General features: G+C 38.3%; 1 long non-coding RNA gene across 1 annotated transcript; it reads left to right on the top strand.

The window, feature by feature from the left end:
* The first annotated feature begins 3,499 nt into the window (after positions 1-3,499).
* Positions 3,500-4,307, top strand: LOC131535234 (uncharacterized). Its single transcript, XR_009269584.1, has 3 exons — positions 3,500-3,732; positions 3,822-3,980; positions 4,070-4,307. It is a non-coding gene; the product is annotated as an uncharacterized LOC131535234 (long non-coding RNA).
* Positions 4,308-6,499: the final 2,192 nt, after the last annotated feature.

Raw genomic sequence — 6,499 nt, 5'->3', positions numbered from 1 at the left:
CCTTCCGGCCCGCCTGCGGGTTAACAGGTTTTAAATAAAACACTTTTGATTCTTGTATGTGAATGTTACTGACTTCAATCTCTCCAGTTTACAGTGTGGATCCTTCAGTACGTCACACAAGTGATTCACTCCTGTATTTATTTGATTCCTGCTCAGGTTCAGTTCTCTCAGGTGTGATGGGTTTGATTTCAGAGCTGAAGTCAGGATGAGACACTGTTCCTCTGTAATACTGCATCTACACAGACTGAAGAAAGAAAGAGAAAAGACACATTATGTTCATGTGTGAGTTAAATTAATCATGAGTAAACACCATACAGTCCTATAAATAAAATGTTGCTAAAACCTGAAAACAAATAAATAATTATACAGCCATAAACTAAAACTAGGATTTGAGGATACTAGTTACATTTCAAGTCTGGAGAATCTTTAGTCAGACCAAAAAAAAACAAAAAACAAAAAAACAACAACAAAGGTTTGTGATTTTTAATGTAATTAAGATACAGAATCAACTATAGAACCACTTTAAAATCACATTAAAAATGTAAAAATTTAATTTAAAATGTAACAAATCACGACAATTCTGTTCATAAATCAGAATTTACTTCAAGACATTTTAAGATTGTAGTTTACAGTCAACAAATACAACATTTTGTGATCATATTTTGTTCTTATTGTGGTCACATCACAATTCCTCCTACTTTTATAAGATTAAGAGCCCGATGTGACTTATATGTCACCACAATATCTTTGTAACTTGTTTTATATCAATTTGTTCAAGAAATGTATTAAAATCAGGTTAAGAGTAATCTAGGATATGTTATTAAAACATTATAATTGTCGCATGGGTTGAAACGTACCTTTGGTAACAAAAACAAGCGTTTTAAAAATGACTGACACTGTAACGTGTGATAACCAGACAGGACACCATTTTGGAAATGTCGCCATGGCAACAAAAAATGCACACAGTGTCACATGACTGGCCGCGGGTCAAACCACTGTCCAGGTGACTCACAAGCTCATTACTAATAATCACGTTTTGTTTAAATGTTGTAATTGATGCCTTTCTTTGCCATTAAACTCACATGATTTAACTGTTAAAGCAACAATTAAAACCCGACCAATGGTTTACTCATAAAGTACTTACTACTAAGTAAGTAATACTTACTTATTACTTTACTACTATAAACAACTAAATGAAAATAATAATAATCATCCTAGTAATGATTACTAGTAAAAGCTAAGTGTAGTTTAAGTTATATCAGCTGAAGAGTAACTTGGCATGGAGCACTGCATTATTGTGTTATTAGCTCTGACGATGACATCTTCTCTCGATCATCGTGGGTCACCCACAACTTCACTGTAATGTGTCAGTAATAACAATATAGCTTTGCCTAAAGTTACTGCACATAAAGTTTCCTTTAAATCTGGGACGAGGAACCCCAGACGCATGTTACGTGCCTTTTAACTGTCATACAGGAAATCTACACGCTCTGCAGGAGACCCGCCACAGACCTCTAAAAGAGAGTTTTTAGGACACGGCAAGCTTCAGCTACAGGTTACATCTGAATTATTTTACATTTGTAGGAATTTACTGTGTAAATGTTGGACCGAATCAAACTAGAACACTGTAATTGATTGTTGAGAGTTTAAAATATTCCAGTATCAAAAAAGACATTAAAAAAGTACATAAACCTTTCAGTGGCACGATAGTAGAAGACATTACCAAGTACTTAACAGAAATATGTCTGATTTCATAAATTGTTCAGTTTTGGGTTAAAAACAAGCATGCAGTGATAGCCGAACATGTTTTTATTCTTGTATGTAGTGTTTTACAGTCACACACACCCCGGTCGAATGCTCCTGTCGTCCAGTGTGGAGCTTCACTCACGGCACCCTCAGCAGAACTCAATCCTCAACAGCAATCTGGTGAATCAAAGTGATGAATTTAAGTTTAGATCTAAAATCCACGTGTGATTAAAGAAAAAACCCCTTATTAGACAAAACTGGCAGTGCAGTAAATGGACTAAGAACACAATTTAGTAAATATTAAGGCTAGTTTGATACTGAATCATGAAATGGTGTTTATTCTAAATATTGATCCATTGACTTTTAATTGGTCCTCATTTAAATTGTCCCTTACAGCTTTATTTCATATTTTCTTTACATATATTCAGCATATTTTGACGTCTTATCCTTCTGAGCCTCAGAAAAGCTCTGCGTCATCACGGTCTTTTCGGCAGCAGAAAGCCTCAGAGCGCTGGAAAGAAGCGAGACCACACCACCTGAAATGTCTTCTTGCAAAAGAGGCTGTTGGTCAGCCATTGTGTTGGCTTTGCCACGAGCCTGCTGTTATTAGGTTGGTTTTCATGTTTAGCACCCTGCTTTATAGGCTGAGCTGCATGTGTTTTGGGGGACACCCAGATGAAAACCACATTTATGGGAAAAGTAAATCCAGGACCTTCTTGCTGTAAGGTGACAGCACTAAACACTGAGCCACTATTCAGTCCACAATAACATCAAACATAGTGTCTAACTACATTTGTAATAGCTTAAATTGAGTGTGTTATACTTTATATGAGTTATTCACCTGAAATAATATATTATAATATTGTTTTATTTTCTCCCCTGGTGCAGAGAGTGTCTTCCCGAGGAGTGCTTCTGTGGAGACTGTGATGTACTGCATCACAAAAAACAGCCGCTCCACAACAGAGAATGTGTGATTCATGGGTTTTCTGAAGCCATTCCTCCAACCTCATGCGTCATTAAAGGGCGAGATGGATATTGCATCCATGAGCAAGGTATGTTCTCATGAAAGCCTCATTTTGCTGTTCATGTGTCTGCAGCCAGTTACAGATCATCTAAATCAGTGGTTTTCTTTCTTTTTGCCAGCTTGCATTTTGCCAACAGTGAAGGCGCCAGACTGCTCCTGTGAAGGCACAAACTCCACCATATTACCGGGCAAACCAGTGGTTTTAATTACCATCAATTCACTATTTAGATTGCTATTGTAGATGTGATGTTTTTCATACTAGTGTGCTGTGGCATTGTGCTTACAATTGCAGTCGTGTCAGAATCTATGGTATAGCACATGGTATTGTCATTAGCCGACACGTCTGTTTGTAATTTGATGATTTAGACAAATGTAAACAATGTGTGACACGACTCAAGAAGTCTGGTTTGAGTGCCGGGATTATACACTGTAAAAAAAGTTGAGCGAACTTAAAACATTTTTTACCAGCTTCAGCAGATTTTTGAGTTTGCTCAACTTGTTGTTTTAAGTTTATACAACAAAAATTTGAGAATTTTGTGAGAATCTCCCACAAATCAAGTTGAGCAAACTCAAAAATCTGCTGAAGCTGGTAAAAATGTTTTAAGTTCGCTCAACTTTTTTTTTTTTTTACAGTGTAGGAACTTGTGCAGTGTCTCTCAACCATTCACAATGTGCAGAATTACCTAACCGTTTTAAAATTAATTTTTAAATGCACTTTTTTGTTCAAAGGGCGTTTTGACTTGCATCAGCCACTACATGTACGTCAAACGTGCCAGCATCAGTGGACCCCTGACTTGAAGGACCTCCTTAGGAGTGGATATTGGCCAGCCTCTGTCACCAGCTCCACACTTTATACACCGGACCTCCTCAACTCCTTTCAGGACCTCAAGGTCATCTCTCCAGGAGTCTCCAGACAAGCCTTCGCAAAGCTGCTGGAGCATCGCACTAAGATCGGAGGAAGAGTAAGTGTAATTGTTATTACCATATTATAACATTTCTTTCCATTATCAGACATTGTTACATATACTATTTCATTCTATATATCTTCCAGTCTGGACAAATCAGCGCAGCTTCTTAGAGTTTATGCTTCACTTGAGGAAGACCAGCTCTGCTGTGGTGCTCCTCTCACCTGCGCAGCCTGCACGCCGGAAATGTTGGCTGTTTCAGCCGATGTTAACAGAAAGCTATATCACTTTCGCAGAGACACAAGGTGGTCTTTTGTTTCAGTCTTTTTTATTGATTTATTTATTTTCTTCATATATTTAATGGATGTATTTCCTATTTTTCTTTCTTCCTCAGCTCTGATGATCCTGCCTTTTTTGAGGGGCTCTTAGTGGCTGAAGACGTTGCGGTGTCTAGATTTGTGGAAACCATACAGAAAGCAGTGAGAAATGCAAGTTTCAATCATAACTTGACCGAAAAGTTGTCACAAAAAGAGCCATATATGTCCGACCTTGATTTCATCCTCACTTCAACTACTTCTACCAACCAACTACTCCAAAATCAAACTGAGAGAATAAATGGCATATATTGTATGACAGCATTGCTTTTGTTTGATTTGTTGTGTTTGTTATGTGTGTCATAGACGCAGGGAAAAGGCGCATGTGGGGACTCCCAGTGGACAGCAGCGAGGGAGACATCAAGGAGGGCTATCAAACTGGATGAAGAGGGGATGGAGGTGCAGTGTGTCGCCACGGATTCCTTCTGAAAGCTCTTAATATGTACAGGGGGGAGATATTTGCCCACCCTCTGTATCTTCAGAAGGAGCATATTGTAAGGCACAATTCTTTGCAATGGATGTGGCTTGCAAATATTGGCCATACTTGGAGAAAGCTGCTAGTGTCCTTCCTGCTCTTCAGGATCTGAGCACAATGAAACCTTTCCTCAGTGTGATGTGCTGTTACAAACCTCACACCTCCTGTCATTTCTTGAGTAAAATCATTCTAGCGCCGCAAGGAAGGAAGCTGGCAGAAGACAAAAAGCTCCTTCTTCAGGAGACAGAGAAATACAGTGGTCTTGTACTCGACTCTGCCACTAACACTGATGTAGCTGTGGTGGAGCGTTCCCTGACTGGAGAGAGCACTGTGTCTCAAATATGGCCGTGGGAGGTTCAAGGCAGTGGGACGTCAGTTTCCAGATGCTTCACAAGAATTTATTTACAGTTCTGCTATACAGAGTACACTGAACTAAGACATGCATGTAACATATTGAGTGTTGTAATGTAGTGTTCATTTAGTTAATGGGCACATTTTCAGTTTTCTTATGTATCAATTTGATTTAAAAAAGTACATGTTTGTAGTTATATATAAATGTTTATTTTGACCTATAACAATGCGTTCTCACTTAATTCACCACGTACTGTACAACAAAAATAACCCTAACCCTCTACAAACACGTTTGTTTGACATGTTTGTGAACTGATGATGTAGCTCGTTTTCGTGCTGATTGCTTGTGATTTCGCTCTCTCACTGTGTCCCTCTCATTGGCCAGTGACCTGCTGGACTGCTTTGGGTTTGTTTTTTACCTTTTTAAATCTGCTTACTGCAATTGCTTTTGGGTCCTTGGTTTTTATTTGAACAACATACCCATTAATGATTCAGAAATAATCCCAGTGTCAAACTGAAGACCCATAAGGTATAAAAACAAAGAAATGAGTTCATTGTGTTTTTAAAACTTCAAACATGTCGCACAGGGATAGGCAACATTGGTCCTGGAGTGCCGCTGTCCTGCAGAGTTTAGCTCAACCCTAATCAAACACACCTGAACAAGCTAATCAAGGTCTTCAGGATTACTAAAGCACAGGACACACTGCTGTCCTAAACCAAAGATTGCCATCGTGAAACAATCGTGGCGATTTCTATGGCTCCTAATCAGTGGTCTTATGTACAGTGAGACACATTCACAAAGACGGCTGTTGTCATGGCCTTATGACAAAAGATAGCCTACGATCATCACAGTGTGTTTGCTGCTACAAACTATGTCTACTGACCAGCCAATAAAAAGCTAAATGAAATGGCATGTTAATCAACGCGACATGACGTTAAAACTGCTTACTTCAAACTATTTTGTACAGTGTGATTTGTAATGACCTTATAAAATTGCTTAAATCGCAGTCTGTAGATACCTTCCACCGCCACACCAAGCCGACTTCGCATCGTCTGGACAACAGCGGCTATCAATAGTATATATTCGTCATTTAAAAGGAGAAACCAAAACAAGAATATACGAGATATATGCAGATATACTGACATGGAAGAAAGCAGCACTTGCTTACCATTTTGAATATCAGTTATGTTGATAACTTTCTTCATTTTAAGCGGCTCATGTTGTTATGAAAATATTTGCATATTGTAATGCAGCATTCACGTAACATTAGAACAGTCCTCTGTCTGTGCCGCCTTCATTTACTTCCCATTTACATCACTTTCGCTTTAATTCTCGGCACTGACTCATTCACTAAACTTGTCTCCAATGTTCCTTATTTTTTTATGAACAAAACTATTCTCTATTGGGTGGACATTTTGCCCACCTGAGTAAAATCATTCTATATAACAGACCTGTACAGCGTGCACAAACACAAAGTGTGTAACTTTGAACTATAATGTGGTGTTTATATTTGATTTGACCCTTGATGTAACTAAATAATGCACATTTATGTTTACCTGAGAAAACAAGTGCTGTGTTACTTACCAAGAAACTCTATTAAAAATCATTGAAAAATCTCCACAG

This window comes from Onychostoma macrolepis, unplaced genomic scaffold (genome assembly GCF_012432095.1).
Source record: "Onychostoma macrolepis isolate SWU-2019 unplaced genomic scaffold, ASM1243209v1 Scaffold194, whole genome shotgun sequence".
Classification (NCBI taxonomy): Eukaryota; Metazoa; Chordata; class Actinopteri; order Cypriniformes; family Cyprinidae; genus Onychostoma; species Onychostoma macrolepis.
The sequence above is the reverse complement of the archived record's forward strand: the minus strand, read 5'-3'. Positions and strand labels throughout refer to the sequence as shown.